This window comes from Convolutriloba macropyga, chromosome 4 (assembly GCF_964194025.1).
Source record: "Convolutriloba macropyga chromosome 4, txConMacr16.3, whole genome shotgun sequence".
Classification (NCBI taxonomy): Eukaryota; Metazoa; Xenacoelomorpha; order Acoela; family Convolutidae; genus Convolutriloba; species Convolutriloba macropyga.
Window position 1 is genome coordinate 55,052,350 of NC_134471.1, and position 24,588 is coordinate 55,076,937.

General features: G+C 33.7%; 4 protein-coding genes and 6 non-coding genes across 11 annotated transcripts in view; 3 read left to right on the forward strand and 7 right to left on the reverse strand.

The window, feature by feature from the left end:
• LOC142337770 (uncharacterized) overlaps window positions 1-24,588 on the forward strand; it is a 346,563-nt gene that overhangs the window by 229,120 nt on the left and 92,855 nt on the right. The window lies entirely within an intron of this gene.
• Window positions 1-24,588, forward strand: part of LOC142337764 (dynactin subunit 4-like) — a 618,078-nt gene that overhangs the window by 229,119 nt on the left and 364,371 nt on the right. The gene's annotated exons all lie outside the window — the stretch shown is intronic.
• LOC142337760 (uncharacterized) overlaps window positions 1-24,588 on the reverse strand; it is a 94,446-nt gene that overhangs the window by 42,413 nt on the left and 27,445 nt on the right. The window lies entirely within an intron of this gene.
• LOC142337761 (uncharacterized) overlaps window positions 1-24,588 on the forward strand; it is a 97,632-nt gene that overhangs the window by 36,093 nt on the left and 36,951 nt on the right. The window lies entirely within an intron of this gene.
• On the reverse strand, window positions 62-134 carry Trnam-cau (transfer RNA methionine (anticodon CAU)). The gene has a single exon. It is a non-coding gene; the product is annotated as a tRNA-Met (tRNA).
• On the reverse strand, window positions 1,385-1,457 carry Trnam-cau (transfer RNA methionine (anticodon CAU)). Its single transcript has one exon. It is a non-coding gene; the product is annotated as a tRNA-Met (tRNA).
• Window positions 4,193-4,265, reverse strand: Trnav-uac (transfer RNA valine (anticodon UAC)). The gene has a single exon. It is a non-coding gene; the product is annotated as a tRNA-Val (tRNA).
• On the reverse strand, window positions 5,181-5,253 carry Trnai-uau (transfer RNA isoleucine (anticodon UAU)). The gene has a single exon. It is a non-coding gene; the product is annotated as a tRNA-Ile (tRNA).
• On the reverse strand, window positions 6,173-6,245 carry Trnai-uau (transfer RNA isoleucine (anticodon UAU)). Its single transcript has one exon. It is a non-coding gene; the product is annotated as a tRNA-Ile (tRNA).
• On the reverse strand, window positions 10,022-10,094 carry Trnai-uau (transfer RNA isoleucine (anticodon UAU)). Its single transcript has one exon. It is a non-coding gene; the product is annotated as a tRNA-Ile (tRNA).

The following is a 24,588-nucleotide window of genomic DNA, read 5'->3' on the forward strand; positions in this document are numbered from 1 at the left end:
CATTGATTAAACAAGAAGAAAAATATTGAAATGAGAGAAGTAGAATTAAAACTATAAAGTTTGCGACCAGTGAGGCTCGAACTCACGACCATAAGATTATGAGACTTACGCGCTGCCGACTGCGCCATGGTCGCTGGTTTTGTACAGCTCCTGCTGGTTTTTCTTTGTTGAGTTTAAGGATCAATCATAGTTTGGAAGTGTACTATTTTAGTCATTCATATAAGCTCAAGTAATATTGAAACTAATTTAGTTTCCGCTATATTAAGGTTTTCTATATTTAAAAAACTCATTTCTTGCTATCAGCTTTTGCATCCAAAGTTCTGCTGCGTTTTGATGACCCTCAGTCTGTAGGGCGGTGGTGTCAAAATGTTTACTAAATAATGAATAAGCAATTAGGATGTCTTTCCTTAATCAGGTCAGTGTTACTCAAAAAAGACTTCATATATAAAATTTCGATTACTCGTAAATAAAACTATTTTAATTAATTTTTAAACTTGGTTCTTTTCCTAATCAATTTGTACTGGTTTGAGAAATAGCTGAGATCTATGGTGCAGCTGTTTTAGTACAGCTCCTGCTGATTTTCTGTGTTAAGCTTAAGGATTTAAGGATCAATCATAGTTTGAAAGTGTACTATTCTAGTAATTCATATAAGCTCAAGTAATATTGAAACTGATTTAGTTTCCGCTATATTAAGGTTTTCTATATTTAAAAAACTCATTTCTTGCTATCAGCTTTTACATCCAAAGTTCTGCTGCGTTTTGATGACCCCTCAGTCTGTAAGTCGGTGGTGTCAAAATGTTGACTAATAATGAATAAGCAATTAGGATGTCCTTCCTTAATCAGGTCAGTGTTACTCAAAAAATACTTAATAAATGAAATTTCGATTACTCATAATTGAAACTATTTTAGTTAGTTATTAAACTTGTTTTTTTCCTAATCAATTTGTACTGTTGTTTTTGTTCGCACGTCTTGCAAAACAGTAAATAGTTGAAATCTGACGTTTTTTAGGTGGCCGATATCAACATTCCCAACCATAATTGAAATAGTTTTATAAATAACTTTTAATCTTTTTATATTCGTCTCCCAGGCTTTTGTTCGACAGCTAAAACCATCAAGTTTAGTTGAGTTTCTAATCCAGCTGGTGTTAACTCTTAGCACCTCCTTTGTGATTCGAAAAAGTTAACGGAATGTTGATCCTGTTGCCTTAAATTTTCTCCCAGCTATCTCAATTTTCCAAGTTTTGAATATCAATATTATGAAAGAGCCAAAAATACTTTGCGATTATTTGTTTTGAGGTTTTTGGAAGCTATACTGCAACACCCTCATTGAATAAACACGAGCAAAAATATTGAAATGAGAGAAGTAGAATTAAAACTATAAAATTTGCGACCAGTGAGGCTCGAACTCACGACCTTAAGATTATGAGACTTACGCGCTGCCGACTGCGCCATGGTCGCTGGTTTCGTACAGCTCCTGCTGGTTTTTATTTGTTGAGTTTAAGGATCAATCGTAGTTTGGAAGTGTACTATTCTAGTTATTCATATAAGCTCAAGTAAAATTGAAACTCATTTAGTTTCCGCTATATTAAGGTTATCTATTTTTAAAAAACTCATTTCTTGCTATCAGCTTTTGCATTCAAAGTTCTGCTGCGTTTTGATGACCCTCAGTCTGTAGGGCGGTGGTGTCAAAATGTTTACTAAATAATGAATAAGCGATTAGGATGTCCTTCCTTAATCAGGTCAGTGTTACTCAAAAATACTTAATAAATGAAATTTCGATTACTCATAATTGAAACTATTTTAGATAGTTATTAAACTTGTTTTTTTCCTAATCAATTTGTACTGTTGTTTTTGTTCGCACGTCTTGCAAAACAGTAAATAGTTGAAATCTGACGTTTTTTTAGGTGGCCGATATCAACATTCCCAACCATAATTGAAATAGTTTTATAAATAACTTTTAATCTTTTTATATTCGTCTCCCAGGCTTTTGTTCGACAGCTAAAACCATCAAGTTTAGTTGAGTTACTAATCCAGCTGGTGGCAACTCTTAGCACCTCCTTTGTGATTCGAAAAAGTTAATGGAATGTTGATCCTGTTGCCTTAAATTTTCTCCAAGCTATCTCAATTTTCCAAGTTTTGAATATCAATATTATGAAAGAGCCAAAAATACTTTGTGACTATTTGTTTTGAGGTTTTTGGAAGCTATACTGCAACACCCTCATTGAATAAACAAGAGCAAAAATATTGAAACGAGAGTAGTAGATTTAAAATTATAAAGTTTGCGCCCACTGAGGCTCGAACTCACGCCCTTAAGATTATATGTTTACGTGCTGCCGACTACGCCATGGTGGCTGTTTTCGTACAGCTCCTGCTTGTTTTTCTGTGTTAAGTTTAAGGATCAATCATAGTTTGAAAGTGTACTATTCTAGTCATTCATATAAGCTCAAGTAATATTGAAACTGATTTAGTTTCCGCTATATTAAGGTTTTCTATATTTAAAAAACTCATTTCTTGCTATCAGCTTTTACATCCAAAGTTCTGCTGCGTTTTGATGACCCTCAATCTGTAAGTTGGTGGTGTCAAAATGTTGACTAATAATGAATAAGCAATTAGGATGTCCTTCCTTAATCAGGTCAGTGTTACTCAAAAAATACTTAATAAATGAAATTTCGATTACTCGTAATTGAAACTATTTTATTCGATTACTCGTAATTGAAACTATTTTAGTTGCTTAATAAACTTGTTTTTTTTTCCTAATCAATTTGTACTGTTGTTTTTGTTCGCACGTCTTGCAAAACAGCAAAAAGTTGAAATCTGACGTTTTTTTTGGGTGGCCGATATCATCATTCCCAACCATAATTGAAATAGTTTTATAAATAACTTTTAATCTTTTTATATTCTTCTCCCAGGCTTTTGTTCGACAGCTAAAACCATCAAGTTTAGTTGAGTTTCTAATCCAGCTGGTGGCAACTCTTAGCACCTCCTTTGTGATTCGAAAAAGTTAACGGAATTATGATCCTGTTGCCTTAAATTTTCTCCAAGCTATTTCAACTTAAGTTTTAAATGTCGATGTTAGGAAAGAGCCCAAAAATTTTTTTTTGCGATTGTTTGGTTTTGAGGTTTTTTGATGCTATATTGCAACACCCTCCTTGAATAAACAAGAGCAAAAATATTGAAATGAGAGAAGTAGTCTTGAAATTATAAAGGTTGCGATCAGTGAGGCTCGAACTCACGACCTTAAGATTATGAAACTTACGCGCTAACGACTGCTCCATGGTCGCTGGTTTCGTACAGCTCCTGCTGGTTTTTATGTGCTGAGTTTAAGGACCAATCACAGTTTGGAAGTGTACTATTCTAGTCATTCATATAAGCTCAAGTAATATTGAAACTGATTTAGTTTCCGCTATATTAAGTTTTTCTATATTTAAAAACTCATTTCTTGCTATCAGCTTTTACATCCAAAGTTCTGCTGCGTTTTGGTGACCCTCAGTCTGTAAGTTGGTGGTGTCAAATTGTTGACTAATAATGAATAAGCAATTAGGATGTCCTTCCTTAATCAGGTCAGTGTTACTCAAAAAAGACTTAATAAATGAAATTTCGATTACTTGTAAATGAAACTATTTTAGTTAGTTATTAAACTTGGTTTTTTTCCTAATCACTTTGTACTGATTTTTTTGTTCGCACGTCTTGCAATACAGCACACAGTTGAAATCTGACATTTTGTTGAGTGGCCGATATCACCATTCCCAACCATAGTTGAAATAGTTTAATAAATAACTTTTAACCTTTTTATATTCTTCTCTCAGGCTTTTGTTCGACAGCTAAAACCATCAAGTTTAGTTGAGTTTCTAATCCAGCTGGTGGCAACTCTTAGCACCTCCTTCTTTGTGATTCGAAAAAGTTAAAGGAATGTTGATCTTGTTGACTTAAAGTTTAGTTGAGTTTCTAATCCAGCTGGTGGCAACTCTTACCACCTCCTTCGTGATTCGAAAAAGTTAAAGGAATGTGGATCCTGTTGCCTTAAATATTTCTCCAAGCTATTTAAACTTGTCAAGTTTTAAATATCAATATTATTAAAGAGCCAAAATACTTTGTGATTGTTTTTTTGAGGTTTTTGGATGCTATATTGCAACATAATTGAAAAAACAAGAGCAAAAATTTTGTATTGAGAGTAGATTTAAAACTATAAAGTTTGCCACCAGTGAGGCTCGAACTCACGACCTTAAGGTTGTAACACTTACGCGCTGCCGACTGCGCCATGGTCGCTGTTTTCGTACAGCTCCTGCTGGTTTTTCTGTGTTGAGTTTAAGGACACAGTTTGGAAGTGTACCATTCTAGTCATTCATATAAGCTCAAGTAATATTGATACTGATTTAGTTTCCGCTATATTAAGGTTTTCTATATTTAAAAAACTCATTTCTTGCTATCAGCTTTTACATCCAAAGTTCTGCTGCGTTTTGGTGACCCTCAGTCTGTAAATCGGTGGTGTCAAATTGTTGACTAAATAATGAATAAGCACTTAGGATGTCCTTACTTAATCAGGTCACAGTTACGCAAAAAAGACTTTATAAATGAAATTTCGATTACTCGTAAATGAAACTATTTTAGTTTGTTATTAAACTTGTTTTTTTTTCCTAATCACTTTGTTCTGATTTTTTTGTTCGCACGTCTTGCAATACAGCACACAGTTGAAATCTGAGATTTTGTTGGGTGGCCGATATCACTATTCCCAACCATAGTTGAAATAGTTTAATAAATAACTTTTAACCTTTTTATAGTGTTCTCCCAGGCTTTTGTTCGACAGCTAAAACCATCAAGTTTAGTTGAGTTTCTAATGCAGCTGGTGGCAACTCTTAGCACCTCCTTCTTTGTGATTCGAAAAAGTTAATGGAATGTTGATCTTGTTGCCTTAAAGCTTAGTTGAGTTTCTAATCCAGCTGGTGGCAACTCTTAGCACCTCCTTTGTGATTCGAAAAAGTTTAAGGAATGTCGATCCTGTTGCCTTAAATATTTCTCCAAGCTATTTCAACTTGTCAAGTTTTAAATATCAATATTATTAAAGAGCCAAAAATACTTTGTGATTGTTTGTTTTGAGGTTTTTGGATGCTATATTGCAACGTAATTGAAAAAACAAGAGCAAAAATATTGTATTGAGAGTAGAAGATTTAAAACTATAAAGTTTGCGACCAGTGAGGCTCGAACTCACGACCTTAAGATTATAATATTTACGCGCTGCCGACTACGCCATGGTCGCAGTTTTCGTACAGCTTCTGCTGGTTTTTCTGTGTTGAGTTTAAGGACCAATCACAGTTTGGAAGTGTACCATTCTAGTCATTCATATAAGCTCAAGTAATATTGGTACTGATTTAGTTTCCGCTATATTAAGGTTTTCTATATTTAAAAACCTCATTTCTTGCTATCAGCTTTTACATCCAAAGTTCTGCTGCGTTTTGGTGACCCTCAGTCTGTAATTTGGTGGTGTCAAATTGTTGACTAAATAATGAATAAGCACTTAGGATGTCCTTACTTAATCAGGTCAGTGTTACTCAAAAAAGACTTAATAAATGAAATTTCGATTACTTGTAAATGAAACTATTTTAGGTAGTTATTAAACTTGGTTTTTTTCCTAATCACTTTGTACTGATTTTTTTGTTCGCACGTCTTGCAATGCAGCACAAAGTTGAAATCTGAGATTTTGTTGGGTGGCCGATATCACTATTCCCAACCATAGTTGAAATAGTTTAATAAATAAATTTTAACCTTTTTATATTGTTCTCCCAGGCTTTTGTTCGACAGCTAAAACCATCAAGTTTAGTTGAGTTTCTAATGCAGCTGGTGGCAACTCTTAGCACCTCCTTCTTTGTGATTCGAAAAAGTTAATGGAATGTTGATCTTGTTGCCTTAAAGCTTAGTTGAGTTTCTAATCCAGCTGGTGGCAACTCTTAGCACCTCCTTTGTGATTCGAAAAAGTTTAAGGAATGTCGATCCTGTTGCCTTAAATATTTGTCCAAGCTATTTCAACTTGTCAAGTTTTAAATATCAATATTATTAAAGAGCCAAAAATACTTTGTGATTGTTTGTTTTGAGGTTTTTGGATGCTATATTGCAACGTAATTGAAAAAACAAGAGCAAAAATATTGTATTGAGAGTAGAAGATTTAAAACTATAAAGTTTGCGACCAGTGAGGCTCGAACTCACGACCTTAAGATTATAATACTTACGCGCTGCCGACTACGCCATGGTCGCAGTTGTCGTACAGCTCCTGCTGGTTTTTCTGTGTTGAGTTTAAGGACCAATCACAGTTTGGAAGTGTACCATTCTAGTCATTCATATAAGCTCAAGTAATATTGATACTGATTTAGTTTCCGCTATATTAAGGTTTTCTATATTTAAAAAACTCATTTCTTGCTATCAGCTTTTACATCCAAAGTTCTGCTGCGTTTTGGTGACCCTCAGTCTGTAAGTTGGTGGTGTCAAATTGTTGACTAAATAATGAATAAGCACTTAGGATGTCCTTACTTAATCAGGTCAGTGTTACTCAAAAAAGACTTAATAAATGAAATTTCGATTACTTGTAAATGAAACTATTTTAGTTAGTTATTAAACTTGGTTTTTTTCCTAATCACTTTGTACTGATTTTTTTGTTCGCACGTCTTGCAATACAGCACAGTTGAAATTTGACATTTTGTTGGGTGGCCGATATCACTATTCCCAACCATTATTGAAATAGTTTAATAAATAACTTTTAACTTTTTTATATTCTTCTTCCAGGCTTTTGTTCGACAGCTAAAACCATCAAGTTTAGTTGAGTTTCTAATCCAGCTGGTGGCAACTCTTAGCACCTCTTTCTTTGTGATTCGAAAACGTTAATGGAATGTTGATCTTGTTGCCTTAAAGTTTAGTTGAGTTTCTAATCCAGCTGGTGGCAACTCTTAGCACCTCGTTCTTTGTGATTCGAAAAAGTTAAAGGAATGTTGATCTTGTTGCCTTAAATTTTTCTCCAAGCTATTTCAACTTAAGTTTTAAATGTCGATGTTAGGAAAGAGCCCAAAAAATAATTGTGATTGTTTGTTTTTGAAATTTTTGATGCTATATTGCAACACCCTCATTGGATAAACAAGAGCAAAAGTATTGTATTGAGAGTAGAAGATTTAAGACTATAAAGTTTGCGACCAGTGAGGCTCGAACCCATGAACTTACGATTATAATACTTACGCGCTGCCGACTGCGCCATGGTCGCTGTTTTCGTACAGCTCCTGCTGGTTTTTCTGTTTTGAGTTTAAGGATCAATCATAGTTTGGAAGTGTACTATTCTAGTCATTCATATAAGCTGAAGTAATATTGATACTGATTTAGTTTCCGCTATATCAAGGTTTTGTATATTTAAGAAACTCATTTCTGGCTATCAGCTTTTACATCCAAAGTTCTGCTGCGTTTTGGTGACCCTCAGTCTGAAAGTCGGTGGTGTCAAATTGTTTACTAATAATGAATAAGCAATTAGGATGTCCTTCCTTAATCAGGTCAGTGTTACTCAAAAAATACTTAATAAATGAAATTTCGATTACTCGTAATTGAAACTATTTTACTTAGTTATTAAACTTGTTCTTTTTCCTAATCAGTTTGTACTGTTGTTTTTGTTCGCACGTCTTGCGGAACAGTAAATAGTTGAAATCTGACGTTTTGTTGGGTGGCCGATATCACTATTCCCAACCATTATTGAAATAGTTTAATAAATAACTTTTAACTTTTTTGTATTCTTCTTCCAGGCTTTTGTTTGACAGCTAAAACCAAGTTTATTTGAGTTTCTAATCCAGCTGGTGGGAACTCTTAGCACCTCTTTTGTGATTCGAAAAAGTTAAAGGAATGTTGATCCTGTTGCCTTAAAAATTTCTCCAAGCTGTTTCAACTTTCCAAGTTATAAATATCAATATTATGAAAGACCACAAATTCTTTGTGATTATTTGTTTTTAGCGTTGTTGACCATTCCCAATAAAATTTACAAAAATTCATTAGGTAACTTTTTAATTTTAACTTCTTTTTTATTTTTTTCTTATTATAATTTTCCCCCCCAGGCTTTTGGTTCTAGAGGTAAAAAATGAAATAGCTATTTCCAAGCTACCTCCAAGCTATTTCAACTTATTTTTAAAATATCGTTGTTGAGAAAGAGTCAACAATCTTGTGTTTCTTCGAGATTTTGGTATGCTATATTGCGACATGGGCATTGAGAAACCGAGAAACTATATTGAATGGAGGTCGGTAGATTTAATACTAAAAAGTTGGCTACCAGTGGGGCTGGAACTCACGACCATAAGTTTACTAGACTTAAGCGCTGCCGACTGCGCCATAATCGCTGACGGCGTACCGCTCCTGGTAGTTGTTCTGTGTAGTTTTTAGAGAATAATCGTCAGAGTTCGGAATTATACTGCTCTAGTTAATCATATAAACTCAATTAATATGGAAGTTTGTTTAGTTTATGCGGCTTTAAGTTTTCTCGATATTAATTGTTCAATGTTTTTGCTATCAGTTTTTTACTGTCATTTTTCTGTCGCGTTCGGCAAAATTCAGCCTGTGGATCGTTCTCATGTTGTTCCCTATAAGAAATGAACCAGAACTTGCCTTAATCGGGTCAGTGTTACTCAAAAAATACTTTATAATTGAAATTTTGATTACTCGTAATTGAAACTTTTTTACTTAGTTATTAAACTTGTTTTTTTTCCTAATCAATTTGTACTGTTGTTTTTATTCGCACGTCTTGCAAAACAGTAATTAGTTGAAATCTGACGTTTTTTTGGGTGGCCGATATCACCATTCCCAACCATAGTTGAAATAGTCTAATAAATAACTTTTAATCTTTTTCTATTCTTCTCCCAGGCTTTTGTTCGACAGCTAAAATCATCAAGTTTAGTTGAGTTTCTAATCCAGCTGGTGGCAACTCTTAGCATCTCTTTCTTTGGGATTCGAAAAAGTTAAAGGAATGTTGATCTTGTTGCCTTAAATTTTTCTCCAAGCTATTTCAACTTTTTGATGCTATATTGCAACACCTTCATTAAATAAACAAGAGCAAAAATATTGGAATGAGAAAAGTAGATTTAAAACTATCAAGTTTTAAATCTTTATAGTTTTAAATCTAGTGAGGCTCGAACTCACGACCTTAAGATTAGAATACTTACGCGCTGCCGGCTGCGCCATGGTCTTTGTTTTCGTACAGCTGCTGCTGGTTTTTCTGTGTTGAGTTTAGGGACCAATCACAGTTTGGAAGTGTACCATTCTAGTCATTCATATAAGCTCAACTAATATTGATACTGATTCAGTTTCCGCTATATTAAGGTTTTCTATATTTAAAAAACTCATTTCTTGCTATCAGCTTTTACATCCAAAGTTCTGCTGCGTTTTGGTGACCGTCAGTCTGTAAGTCGGTGGTGTCAAATTGTTGACTAAATAATGAATAAGCACTTAGGATGTCCTTACTTAATCATGTCAGTTTTACTCAAAAAGACTTAATAAATGAAATTTCGATTACTCGTAAATGAAACTATTTTAGTTAGTTATTAAACTTGGTTCTTTTCGTAATCACTTTGTACTGATTTTTTTGTTTGCACGTCTTGCAATACAGCACACAGTTGAAATCTGACATTTTGTTGGTTGGCCGATATCACAATTCCCAACCATAGTTGAAATAGTTGAATAAATATCTTTTTAATCTTTTTATATTCTTCTCCCAGGCTTTTGTTCGACAGCTAAAACCGTCAAGTTTAGTTGAGTTTCTAATCCAGCTGGTGGCAGCTCTTAGCACCTCCTTCTTTGTGATTCGAAAAAGTTAAGGGAATGTTGATATTGTTGCCTTAAATTTTTCTCCAAGCTATTTCAACTTAAGTTTTAAATGTCGATGTTAGGAAAGAGCCCAAAAAAATTTTGTGATTGTTTCTTTTTGAGGTTTTTTGATGCTATATTGCAACACCCTCGTTGAATAAACAAGAGCAAAAGTTTTGTATTGAGAGTAGAAGATTTAAAACTATAAAGTTTCCGACCAGTGAGGCTCGAACTCACGACCTTAAGATTATAATACTTACGCGCTGCCGACTGCGCCATGGTCGCAGTTTTCGTACAGCTCCTGCTGGTTTTTCTGTATTAAGTTTAAGGATCAATCATAGTTTGGAAGTGTACTATTCTAGTCATTCATATAAGCTCAAGTAATATTGAAACTGATTTAGTTTCCGCTATGTTAAGGTTTTGTATATTTAAAAAACTCATTTCCTGCTATCAGCTTTTACATTTAAAGTTCTGCTGCGTTTTGATGACCCTCAGTCTGGAAGTCGGTGGTGTCAAATTGTTGACTAATAATGAATAAGCAATTAGGATGTCCTTCCTTATTCAGGTCAGTGTTACTCAAAAAATACTTAATAAATGAAATTTCGTTTACTCGTAATTTAAAATATTTTACTTAGTTATTAAACTTGTTTTTTTCCTAATCAATTTGTACTGTTGTTTTTGTTCGCACGTCTTGCAAAACAGTAAATAGTTGAAATCTAAGGTTTTTTTGGGTGGACGATATCACCATTCCCAACCATATTTGAAATAGTTTTATAAATAACTTTTAATCTTTTTCTATTCTTCTCCCAGGCTTTTGTTCGACAGCTAAAACCATCAAGTTTAGTTGAGTTTCTAATCCAGCTGGTGGCAACTCTTAGCACCTCATTTGTGATTTGAAAAAGTTAAAGGAATGTTGATCCTGTTGCCTTAAAATTTCTCCAAGCTATTTCAACTCTCCAAGTTTTAAATATCAATATTATGAAAGACCACAAATTCTTTGTGATTATTTGTTTTTAGCGTTGTTGACCATTCCCAATAAAATTTACGAAAATTCAACAGGTAACTTTTTGATTTTTACTTCTTTTTTATTTTTTTCTTAATATAATTTTTCCCCCAGGCTTTTGGTTCTAGAGGTAAAAAATGAAATAGCTATTTCCAAGCTATCTCCAAGCTATTTCAACTCATTTTTAAAATATCGTTGTTGAGAAAGAGTCAACAATCTTGTGTTTCTTTGAGATTTTGGAATGCTATATTGCGACATGGTCATTGAGAAACCGAGAAACTATATTGAATGGAGGTCGGTAGATTTAATACTAAAAAGTTGGCTAACAGTGGGGCTGGAACTCACGACCATAAGTTTACTAGACTTAAGCGCTGCCGACTGCGCCATGATCGCTGACGGCGTACCGCTCCTGGTAGTTCTTCTGTGTAGTTTTTAGAGAATAATCGTCAGAGTTCGGAATTATACTGCTCTAGTTAATCATATAAACTCAATTAATATGGAAGTTTCTTTAGTTTATGCGGCTTTAAGTTTTCTCGATATTAATTGTTCAATGTTTTTGCTATCAGTTTTTTACTGTCGTTTTTCTGTCGCGTTCGGCAAAATTCAGCTTGTGAATCATTCTTATGTTGTTCCCTATAAGAAATGAACCAGAACTTGCCTTAGTCAGGTCAGTTTTACTCAAAAAAGACTGTGCAAATGAAACTCCATCTACTTGTAAATGATTTCAAATACTCGTGAATGTCTTTACTTTTGGCTGCAAATCCAAAAACAAGAAATTTTGTTGCGTTTCTCAGCCAGCTTGTTCTTCAGCTAAATAGTTCTCAAATCTATTTCAACTTAAACTTAAAATATCGACGTTGAAAAGAGCCAAAAATTACGTTGTGATTGATCGCTTTGATGTTTTTGAATGCTAGATTGACACATCCGCATTAAAAAAAGAAAAATTATTGAATTGTGAGTTTTAGAATTAATGCTAAAAGGGTTGCGACCAGTGAGGCTCGAACTCTCGACCTTACGATTATTTGACTTATGCGCTGGCGACTGGGTCATGATCGCTGAAGGCTTAGCTGTTCCTGTTAGTTTTTTGAATAATCCTATTTCTAAGTAGTAATCTAGCTATTCATATAAACCCAATTAATATTGAAATTGATTTAGTTTTTGCCATCCATTGTTCTGCTGCGTTTGGTGACCTTGAGCTTGTGATTCAGTCTATTGTTGTTCACTAGAAATGAAAGACAATCAATTTTTGCAGGTCCTGCTGGTTTTTCTGTCTTGAGTTTAAGGACCAATCATCGTTCGGAAGTGTACAATTCCAGTCACTCATATAAGCTCAACTAATTTTGAAATTGATTTAGTTTCCGCAATCTTATGGTTCCCTACAGAAAAAAAATTCTTTTTGCTATCAGCTTTTACATCCAGTTCTTTTTCTTTTGGCGGCCTTCAGCTTGTGGTTCGATGTCAAGTTGTTGACTAAATAATGAATTAGATCTTAGGATGTCTTTCCTTAATCAGGTCAGTGTTACTCAAAAAAGACTTCATATATAAAATTTCGATTACTCGTAAATAAAACTATTTTAATTAATTTTTAAACTTGGTTCTTTTCCTAATCAATTTGTACTGGTTTGAGAAATAGCTGAGATCTATGGTGCAGCTGTTTTAGTACAGCTCCTGCTGATTTTCTGTGTTAAGCTTAAGGATTTAAGGATCAATCATAGTTTGAAAGTGTACTATTCTAGTAATTCATATAAGCTCAAGTAATATTGAAACTGATTTAGTTTCCGCTATGTTAAGGTTTTCTATATTTAAAAAACTCATTTCTTGCTATCAGCTTTTACATCCAAAGTTCTGCTGCGTTTTGATGACCCCTCAGTCTGTAAGTCGGTGGTGTCAAAATGTTGACTAATAATGAATAAGCAATTAGGATGTCCTTCCTTAATCAGGTCAGTGTTACTCAAAAAATACTTAATAAATGAAATTTCGATTACTCGTAATTGAAACTATTTTAGTTACTTAATAAACTTTTTTTTCCTAATCAATTTGTACTGTTGTTTTTGTTCGCACGTCTTGCAAAACAGTAAATAGTTGAAATCTGACGTTTTTTTTGGTTGGCCGATATCATCATTCCCAACCATAATTGAAATAGTTTTATAAATAACCTTTAATCTTTTTATATTCTTCTCCCAGGCTTTTGTTCAACAGCTAAAACCATCGTTGAAACTAATATTGAAACTGATTTAGTTTCACCAATTTTATGGTTCCCTACAGAAAAAAATCTTTTTGCTATCAGTTTTTACACCCATAGTTCGTTTTCTTTTGGCGACCTTCAGCTTGTGATTTCTATTACTCGTAAACGAAACTATTTTAGTTAATTGGTTCTTTTCCTAATCAATTTTTTCTGGTTTGAGAAATAGTTGAGATCTGATAATTTTTTAGCGTGGTCGATATGACCTAAATTAAAAGAGTTAAAATAATTTAATCTTTTTATATTCTTCTCCCAGGCTTTTTGTTCGAGAGCTAAAACCATGAAGTTTATTTGAGTTTCTAACCCAGCTGGTGGCAACTCTTAGCACCTCCTGTGATTCGAAAAAGTTAAAGGAGTGTTGATCCTGTTGTCTTAAATTTTTCTCCAAGCTATTTCAACTTAAGTTTTAAATGTCGATGTTAGGAAAGAGCCCAAAAAAATTTTGTGATTGTTTGGTTTTGAGGTTTTTTGACGATATATTGAAACATCTGCGTTGAAAAAACCAGGAAAATAATTGAATTGTGAGTAGTAGATTTAATACTATAAAGTTTGCGCCCAATGAGGCGCGAACTGCCGACATTTAGATTATGAGACTTACGCGCTACTTTCTGCGCAATGGTCGCTGATTTCTTACAGCTCCTGCTGGTTTTTCTGTGCTGAGTTTTAGGACCAATCATAGTTCGGAAGTGTACTATTCCAGTCACTCATATAAGCTCAACTAATATTGAAATTGATTTAGTTTCCGCAATCTTATGGTTCCCTACAGAACAAAAATCTTCTTTTTGCTATCAGCTTTTACTTCTAGTTCTTTTTCTTTTGGCGACCTTCAGCTTGCGATTCGGTGTCAAGTTGTTGACTAAATAATTAATTAGATCTTAGGATGTGTTTCCTTAATCAGGTCAGTGTTACTCAAAAAAAGACTTCATATATAAAATATTGATTACTCGTAAATAAAACGATTTTAATTAATTGTTAATTTTGATTCTTTTCCTAATCAATTTGTACTGGTTTGAGAAATAGCTGAGATCTGATAATTTTTTAGCATGGTCGATATGACCGTTCCAAACCAAAATTAAAATAGTTTAAATAACTTTTAATTTTTATATATACTTCTCTCAGGCTTTTTGTTCGAGAGCTAAAACCATGAAGTTTATTTGAGTTTCTAACCCAGCTGGTGGCAACTCTTAGCACCTCCTGTGATTCGAAAAAGTTAAAGGAATGTTGATCCTGTTGCCTTAAACATTTCTCCAAGCTATTTCAACTTAAGTTTTAAATATCGATGTCAGGTAAGAGCCAAAAAATTTTTGGGATTGTTTGGTTTTGAGGTTTTTGGTTGCTATATAGCAACATCTGCGTTGAAAAAACCAGGAAAAATATTGAATTGTGAGTAGTAGATTTAATACTATAAAGTTTGCGCCCAGTGAGGCGCGAACTGCCGACCTTAAGATTATGAGACTTACGCGCTACTTTCTGCTCCATGGTCGCTGATTTCTTACAGCTCCGGTTGGTTTTTCTGTGCTGAGTTTGAGGACCAATCATAGTTCGGAAGTGTACTATTCCAGTCACTCATATAAGCTCAACTAATATTGAAATTGATTTAGTTTCCGCAATCTTATGGTTCCCTACAGAACAAAAATCTTCTTTTTGCTATCAGCTTTTACTTCTAGTTCTTTTTCTTTTGGCGACCTTCAGCTTGTGATTCGGTGTCAAGTTGTTGACTAAATAATTAACTAGATCTTAGGATGTCTTTCCTTAATCAGGTCAGTGTTACTCAAAAAAGACTTCATATATAAAATTTCGATTACTCGTAAATAAAACTATTTTAATTAATTATTAAACTTGGTTCTTTTCCTAATCAATTTGTACTGGATTGAGAAATAGCTGAGATCTGATAATTTTTAGCATGGTCGATATGAGCGTTCCAAACCAAAATTAAAATAGTTTAAATAACTTTTAATCTTTTTATATACTTTTTGCAGGCTTTTTGTTCGAGAGCTAAAACCATGAAGTTTAGTTGAGTTTCTAATCCAGCTGGTGGCAACTCTTAGCACCTCATTTGTGATTCGAAAAAGTCAAAGGAATGTTGATCCTGTTGCCTCAAAAAAATATTTCTCCAAGCTATTGCAATTTAGTATCGATGTTAAAAAGCCAAAAAAATTTCGGGATTTTTTGATTTTGAGGTTTTTGGATGCTATATAGCAACATCTGCAATGAAAAAAAAATCCAGGAAAAATTGAATTGTGATTAGTAGATTTAATACTCTATGGTTTATGTATATTAATTCAATTTTTGACATCCGTTTTTTACATCTATTGTTCTGCTGTGTTTGGCAACCCTCAGCTTGTTAGTCGGTCTTATGTCGTTAACTAAAAAACGAAAGAGAACTTAGGATGTCTTTCCTTGATCATTTCAGTGTTACTCAAAAAAGACTCCTTTAAAAGTAATTGAAAATTCATTTATAATCTTTTTTGAGTAAAACTGAACTGATTAAGGAAAGACATCCTAAGTTCTCTTTCGTTTTTTAGTTAACGACATAAGAAAACTAATTCAATTAATTGTGTATAATTTTGGGAATCATACTTCAGAAGTGTACTATTCTTGTCATTCATATAAGCTCAACTAATTTTGAAACTGATTTAATTTACGCAATCTTATGAACTCCTATTTAAAAAATTTCTTCTTTTTGCTATCAGCTTTTATCTCCATAGTTCTGCTGCTTTTGGCGACCTTCAGTCTTTGATTCGGTGTCAAGTTTTTGACTAATTAATGAATTAGAACTTAGGATGTCTTTCCTTAATCAGGTCAGTGTTACTCAAAAAAGTCTTTTAAATGAAATTTCAGATAATTGTTCATGAAGATAGTTAGTTCTGAAAGTTAGGTCATGCTTTTTTGTTTATTGCTCGCACTTCTTGTAAGCCAATAACTATTAAGATCTGATGCAGTTTTGGCGTTGTTGTTATAAGCATTTCCAACCAAAATTACAATAGTTCAGTGGGTGACTAAGTTTTATTCATCCCCAGTCGTTTAGTTTTAGAGCTAAAAACTCAAAATTTAGTTTCGTTTTTCAGCCAGCTGGTTGCAAGGCTTTGCCTTTGCTAACTATTTGATTCGGAGGAAATCATGAAAATTTTCTCTCGTTGTCTCAAACAGTTCTCTAAGCTATTTCAACTTAAGTTTAAAATGTTGATGTTGGGAAAGGGCCAAAAATTGTGTTTTGATTTTTTTGTTTTAAGGCATTGGATGGTATATTGCATCATCTGCATTGAAAAAAAGAAAAATTGAATTTTGAATACTAGATTTAATACTATAAAGTTGGCAACCAGTGAGGCTCGATCTCATGACCGGAGGATTTTGTGACTTTCTCGCTGCCGACTGCGCAATTGTCGCTGAAGGCTTACTGTTTCTGTTAGTTTTGTGTATAGATTTTAATGAACAATCATAGTTCAGAATTGTACTATTCTAGTTAGAGAACTTAGGATGGGTTTCCTAATCAGATCAGTGTTGCTCAAAATGGACTTTATAAATGAAACTTCAAATACCTGTATGTGAAACTTTTTTTAGTAACAGCAAAGCGATAGCTTAGGATATTATTGGCCGTCTCTTAGTTTTGATTGTTTGGTCAACATGATTGTTTGTTACGGCCATTTGACGTCACAATCAGCACTTCAAGTCTGCTTCTTGTTCATTCGTTCTTGAAACTTCAACTTAATTGCGTTCCTGACGTCATTTTTCACTCTTAGCGGAGAGTGTTTTTGTTCATTCGAGTGATTAATTTTTGGTCACCGTGACTTACATCACTCTCAAAAATGACTTCTTCACTCTTAAATCGATTTTCCGATACAGTATGTCAAAGAGATAAGGTCGAATGAATGTGTGTCAGTCTAACTACAGGGTTTTTAAGGTCAGCTAATAGAGTCAGCAATGCGTTAAACATTAAAGTTTTTGCGGTCTGTTTCCTCTTACCATCTTTAAGAGACGATCTATTTTCTTTCTATCGCGGCTATTTTCTGGCAATCTGCAGGCTATGTTAGTTTTTTGTTAAACAAACTTGGTTTCTTTCGAAAACAGCTCCTAATGCTTTCATTTTGTTCCCACTTCTTTTAAAACAGTAGCTATTAGAGATCTGATAAAAATTGAGCGTTATTGCTATGACCATTTCCTACCAAAATTACAGTAGTTCAATAGAAATCTTTAATTTTTTTCAATTTTCTCATTTAGTTGTAGAAATAATCACTAGAAATTTGCTTTCGGTTCTGGGCTGGTTATAACTCTTAGCGCCTCTCAAATATGTGATTCGAAAAAAATAAAGGAAACGTTGACCTTGTCTCAAATTATTTTTCCAAGCTATTTCAACCTAAGTTTAGCATGAATGTTAGGAAAGAGCCATAATGTACTGTGTGATTTTCTGTTTTGCATTTTTTGATATCCCAACATCCGCATTGTTAAAACAAGAAATTATTTTCAATTGTTTTTGGTAGAATTAATATGTTATGATATAATAGTTTTGCCTCTCTTTGTTTCAGTTGTAAGACAGTAGCTAGTTGAGATCTGATATTTTTAGCGTTGATGACCATTGCCAATAAAATTTACAAGAATTCAACAGGTAACTTTTTAACGTTTTCTTTTTTATTTTTTTCTTATTATAATTCTTCCCCCAGGCTTTTGATTCTAGAGGTAAGAAAAAATGAAATTTTTTGAGTTCCTCAGCAAGCTGATGGCAACTTCCTATTTGTGTGATTTCAAAATTTTAAATGCAATTTTGATCTTGTTGTCTTAAATAGTTCTCTAAGCTATTTCAACTTATTCTTAAAATATCGTTGTTGAGAAAGAGTCAACAATCTTGTGTTTCTTTGGGGTTTTTGGAATGCTATATTGCGACATGGGCATTGAGAAACCGATAAACTATATTGAATGGAGGTCGGTAGATTTAATACTAAAAAGATGGCTACCAGTGGGGCTGGAACTCACGACCATAAGTTTACTAGACTTAAGCGCTGCCGACTGCGCCATGATCGCTGACGGCGTACCGCTCCTGGTAGTTCTTCTCAATAGTTTTTAGAGAATAATCGTCAGAGTTCGGAATTATACTGCTCTAGTTAATCATATAAACTCAATTAATATGGAAGTTTGTTTAGTTTATGCGGCTTTAAGTTTTCTCTCTAATAATTGTTCAATGTTATTGCTATCAGTTTTTTACTGTCATTTTTCTGTCGCATTCGGCAAACTTCAGCTTGTGAATCGTTCTCATGTTGTTCTCTGTAAGAAATGAACCAGAACTTGCCTTAATCAGGTCAGTGTCATTCAAAAAAGACTTTGCAAATGAAACTTCTTCAGCTAAATAGTTCTCAGATCTATTTCAACTTAAACTTAAAATATCGACTGTGAAAAGAGTCAAAAATTACGTTGTGATTGTTCGCTTTGATGTTTTGGATGCTATATTGACACATCCGCAGTAAAGAAAAGAAAATTTATTGAATTGTGAGTTTTAGAATTAATGCTAAAAAGGTTGCGACCAGTGAGGCTCGAACTCTCGACCTTACGATTTTTTGATATATGCGCTGGCGACTGCGTCGTGATCGCTGGAGGCTTAGCTGTTCCTGTTAGTTTTTTAAAATATTTTTTAAGGAATAATCATATTTTCTAAGTACTAATCTAGCTAGTCATATAAACACAATTATTTTTGAAATTGATTTAGTTTTTGCCATCCATTGTCCTGCTGCGTTTGATGACCTTGAGTTTGTGAGTCAGTCTCTTGTTGTTCACTAGAAATGAAAGACAATCAAGGATGTGTTTCCATAATCAGATTATAATTACTCGAATAAGACTTTATAATTGAAATTCAACCTAATTTTAAATAATTTTTTTAAGTTAATTGTTAAATTGGTTTTCTTTTGAAGACAAACTGTAATGCTTTTGTTTCAACAGTTCAAATGTAACTTTTGTTTTCATCCAAAGAATTTTGTTTTCATCCCACGGGATTTTGTTTCTAGAGCTAAAGACCATGAAGTTTAGTTGGATGTGTCAGCCAGCTGGTGGCAACCCTTAGCACTTCCTTACTGTGATTCGAGGAAAAATAACGAATTGCTGATCTTGTTGTTCTTAATAGCTCCCCAAGCTAATTCAACTTAAGTTTTGAATATCGATGTTGGGATAAAGTCAAAAACTAAGTGACTCTTGGTTTTAAGGTTTTTGGATGCTACTTTGCCACATCGGTTGCCTGATGAAACAGGAAAATATATTGAATTGAGTGGTAGAATGAATACTTAAGAGTTTCCGATCACTGAGTCTGCAACTCACGACCTTAAGGTTTTGAGACATACGCGCTGCCGACAGCGCATTGCTCGCTGTCGTTTTACCGTTCCTGGTGATTTTTTCAATTAAAACTAAGTAATAATTATATTTCGGAAGTGTCCTATTCTTATTAATAATGTGAACTCAAGTATATCGAATTTGATTGAGTTTTGGCAATCTTATCGTTTTCCTATTGAAAAAGTTCAATTTTTATTACAGTTTTTTTACATCTATTCATCTTCGGCTTTTGGCGACATTCAGCTTGTGTGTCGGTCTTATGTTGTTCACTCAAAAATGAAAGAGGAATTAGGATGTCTGTTCTTAATAATCTGGTCAGTGTTAATCAAAAAAGACTTTACAATTCAAAATGTAAAATTATTAGACTTAGACGCTGCTGGCTGTGCCATGGTCCCTGAAGGCTTACCGTTCCTGCTTTTTTTTGGATAGATTTAAGGAGCAATCATATTTCTGAAGTTTACTATTGTTGTATGAGAACTTAGGATGTCTTTCCTTATTTAGGTCAGTGTTACTCAGAAAGGCTTTATAAATGAAATTCCAACTACTTGTAAATGAAACTGTTTTAGGTACTTGTTAACCTTGTTTCCTTTTAAAAACAATTTATATTGCTTTTAGATTGTTCACGTCTCTTGTAAGACATTAACTAGTTGAGATATGATTAGTGTTTCGCGTTGATGCTGTGACCATTCGCAAGCAAATTTACAAAAATTAATGAGTAAATTTTTTTTTAAATTAGTCTTCCACCAGTCTTTTGGGTCTAGAGCTGAAAGCGTGAAACTTAGTTTAGTTTCTCAGCCAGCTGATGGCAACTCTTAGCACTTTCTTACTGTGATTTGAGGAAAAATAACGAATTGCTGATCTTGTTGTTCTTAATAGCTCCCCAAGCTAATTCAACTTAAGTTTTGAATATCGATGTTAGGATAAAGTCAAAAACTAAGTGACTCTTGGTTTTGAGGTTTTTGGATGCTACTTTGCCACATCGGTTGCCTGATAAAACAGGAAAATATATTGAATTGAGTGGTAGAATGAATACTTAAGAGTTTCCGATCACTGAGTCTGCAACTCACGACCTTAAGGTTTTGAGACATATGCGCTGCCGACAGCGCATTGCTCGCTGTCGTTTTACCGTTCCTGGTGATTTTTTCAATTAAAACCAAGTAATAATTATATTTCGGAAGTGTCCTATTCTAATTAATAATGTGAACTCAAGTTTATCGAATTTGATTGAGTTTTGGCAATCTTATCGTTTTCCTATTGAAAAAGTTCAATTTTTATTACAGTTTTTTTACATCTATTCATTTTCGGCTTTTGGCGACCTTCAGCTTGTGTGTCGGTCTTATGTTGTTCACTCAAAAATGAAAGAGGAATTAGGATGTCTGTTCTTAATAATCTGGTCAGTGTTAATCAAAAAAGACTTTACAATTCAAAATGTAAAATTATTAGACTTAGACGCTGCTGGCTGTGCCATGGTCCCTGAAGGCTTACCGTTCCTGCTGTTTTTTGGATAGATTTAAGGAGCAATCATATTTCTGAAGTTTACTATTGTTGTATGAGAACTTAGGATGTCTTTCCTTATTTAGGTCAGTGTTACTCAGAAAGGCTTTATAAATGAAATTCCAACTACTTGTAAATGAAACTGTTTTAGGTACTTGTTAACCTTGTTTCCTTTTAAAAACAATTTATATTGCTTTTAGATTGTTCACGTCTCTTGTAAGACATTAACTAGTTGAGATATGATTAGTGTTTCGCGTTGATGCTGTGACCATTCGCAAGCAAATTTACAAAAATTAATGAGTAATTTTTTTTTTTAAATTAGTCTTCCACCAGTCTTTTGGGTCTAGAGCTGAAAGCGTGAAACTTAGTTAAGTTTCTCAGCCAGCTGATGGCAACTCTTAGCACTTCTTTTTTCTGTAATTCGAATATCTTTAACGGAATGTTGATCTTGCTGTATTAAATAGTTCTCTAAGCTATTTCAACTTAAGCTTTAAATATCGATGTTGGGAAAGAGTTGTAAATTACGTTGATTGTTTGTTTGAAGGTTTTTGAATGCTTTATTGTTTCATCTGCATCGATGGAACCTGAAAAAGTTTTGAATTTTGAGTGGTAGAATTCATAATCAAATTTTTGCGACCATTGATGATCGAACTATTTGATTCGGAGGAAATCATGAAAATTTTCTCTCGTTGTCTCAAACAGTTCTCTAAGCTATTTCAACTTAAGTTTAAAATGTTGATGTTGGGAAAGGACCAAAAATTGTGTTTTGATTTTTGTTTTTTCTGGATGGTATATTGCATCATCCGCATTGAAAAAAAGAAAAATTGTTGAATTTTGAATACTAGATTTAATACTATAAAGTTGGCAACCAGTGAGGCTCGATCTCATGACCGGAGGATTTTGTGACTTTCTCGCTGCCGACTGCGCAATTGTCGCTGAAGGCTTACTGTTTCTGTTAGTTTTGTGTATAGACTTTAATGAACAATCATAGTTCAGAATTGTACTATTCTAGTTAGAGAACTTGGGATGGGTTTCCTAATCAGATCAGTGTTGCTCAAAATGGACTTTATAAATGAAACTTCAAATACCTGTATGTGAAACTATTTTTAGTAACAGCAAAGCGATAGCTTAGGATATTATTGGCCGTCTCTTAGTTTTGATTGTTTGGTCAACATCAGTGTTTGTTACGGCCATTTGACGTCACAATCAGCACTTCAAGTCTGCTTCTTGTTCATTCGTTCTTGAAACTTCAACTTAATTGCGTTCCTGACGTCATTTTTCACTCTTAGCGGAGAGTGTTTTTGTTCATTCGAGTGATTAATTTTTGGTCACCGTGACTTACATCACTCTCAAAAATGACTTCTTCACTCTGAAATCGATTTTCCGATACAGTATGTCAAAGAGATAAGGTCGAATGAATGTGTGTCAGTCTAACTACAGGGTTTTTAAGGTCAGCTAATAGAGTCAGCAATGCGTTAAACATTAAAGTTTTTGCGGTCTGTTTCCTCTTACCATCTTTAAGAGACGATCTATTTTCTTTCTATCGCGGCTATTTTCTGGCAATCTGCAGGCTATGTTAGTTTTTTGTTAAACAAACTTGGTTTCTTTCGAAAACAGCTCCTAATGCTTTCATTTTGTTCCCACTTCTTTTAAAACAGTAGCTATTAGAGATCTGATAAAAATTGAGCGTTGTTGCTTTGACCATTTCCTACCAAAATTACAATAGTTCAATAGAAATCTTTAATTTTTTTTAATTTTCTCATTTAGTTGTAGAAATAATCACTAGAAATTTGCTTTGGGTTCTGGGGTGGTTATAACTCTTAGCGCCTCTTAAATATGTGATTCGAAAAAAATAAAGGAAACGTTGACCTTGTCGCAAATTTTTTTTCCAAGCTCTTTCAACCTAAGTTTAGGCATGAATGTTAGGAAAGAGCCATAATATACTGTGTGATTTTCTGTTTTGCATTTTTTGATATCCCAACATCCGCATTGTTAAAACAAGAATTTATTTTCAATTGGTTTTTGGTAGAATTAATATATTATGATATAATAGTTTTGCTTCTCTTTGTTTCAGTTGTAAGACAGTAGCTAGTTGAGATCTGATATTTTTAGCGTTGATGACCATTGCCAATAAAATTTACAAGAATTCAACAGGTAACTTTTTAACGTTTTCTTCTTTTTTTATTTTTTTCTTATTATAATTCTTCCCCCAGGCTTTTGATTCTAGAGGTAAGAAAAAATGAAATTTTTTGAGTTCCTCAGCAAGCTGATGGCAACTTCCTATTTGTGTGATTTCAAAATTTTAAATGCAATTTTGATCTTGTTGTCTTAAATAGTTCTCTAAGCTATTTCAACTTATTCTTAAAATATCGTTGTTGAGAAAGAGTCAACAATCTTGTGTTTCTTTGAGATTTTGGAATGCTATATTGCGACATGGGCATTGAGAAACCGATAAACTATATTGAATGGAGGTCGGTAGATTTAATACTAAAAAGATGGCTACCAGTGGGGCTGGAACTCACGACCATAAGTTTACTAGACTTAAGCGCTGCCGACTGCGCCATGATCGCTGACGGCGTACCGCTCCTGGTAGTTCTTCTCAATAGTTTTTAGAGAATAATCGTCAGAGTTCGGAATTATACTGCTCTAGTTAATCATATAAACTCAATTAATATGGAAGTTTGTTTAGTTTATGCGGCTTTAAGTTTTCTCTCTAATAATTGTTCAATTTTATTGCTATCAGTTTTTTACTGTCATTTTTCTGTCGCATTCGGCAAACTTCAGCTTGTGAATCGTTCTCATGTTGTTCTCTGTAAGAAATGAACCAGAACTTGCCTTAATCAGGTCAGTGTCATTCAAAAAAGACTTTGCAAATGAAACTTCTTCAGCTAAATAGTTCTCAGATCTATTTCAACTTAAACTTAAAATATCGACTGTGAAAAGAGTCAAAAATTACGTTGTGATTGTTCGCTTTGATGTTTTGGATGCTATATTGACACATCCGCAGTAAAGAAAAGAAAATTTATTGAATTGTGAGTTTTAGAATTAATGCTAAAAAGGTTGCGACCAGTGAGGCTCGAACTCTCGACCTTACGATTTTTTGATATATGCGCTGGCGACTGCGTCGTGATCGCTGGAGGCTTAGCTGTTCCTGTTAGTTTTTTAAAATATTTTTTAAGGAATAATCATATTTTCTAAGTACTAATCTAGCTAGTCATATAAACACAATTATTTCTGAAATTGATTTAGTTTTTGCCATCCATTGTCCTGCTGCGTTTGATGACCTTGAGTTTGTGAGTCAGTCTCTTGTTGTTCACTAGAAATGAAAGACAATCAAGGATGTGTTTCCATAATCAGATTATAATTACTCGAATAAGACTTTATAATTGAAATTCAACCTAATTTTAAATAATTTTTTTTAGTTAATTGTTAAATTGGTTTTCTTTTGAAGACAAACTGTAATGCTTTTGTTTCAACAGTTCAAATGAAATTTTTGTTTTCATCCAAAGAATTTTGTTTTCATCCCACGGGATTTTGTTTCTAGAGCTAAAGACCATGAAGTTTAGTTGGATGTGTCAGCCAGCTGGTGGCAACCCTTAGCACTTCCTTACTGTGATTCGAGGAAAAATAACGAATTGCTGATATTGTTGTTCTTAATAGCTCCCCAAGCTAATGCAACTTAAGTTTTGATTATCGATGTTGGGATAAAGTCAAAAACTAAGTGACTCTTG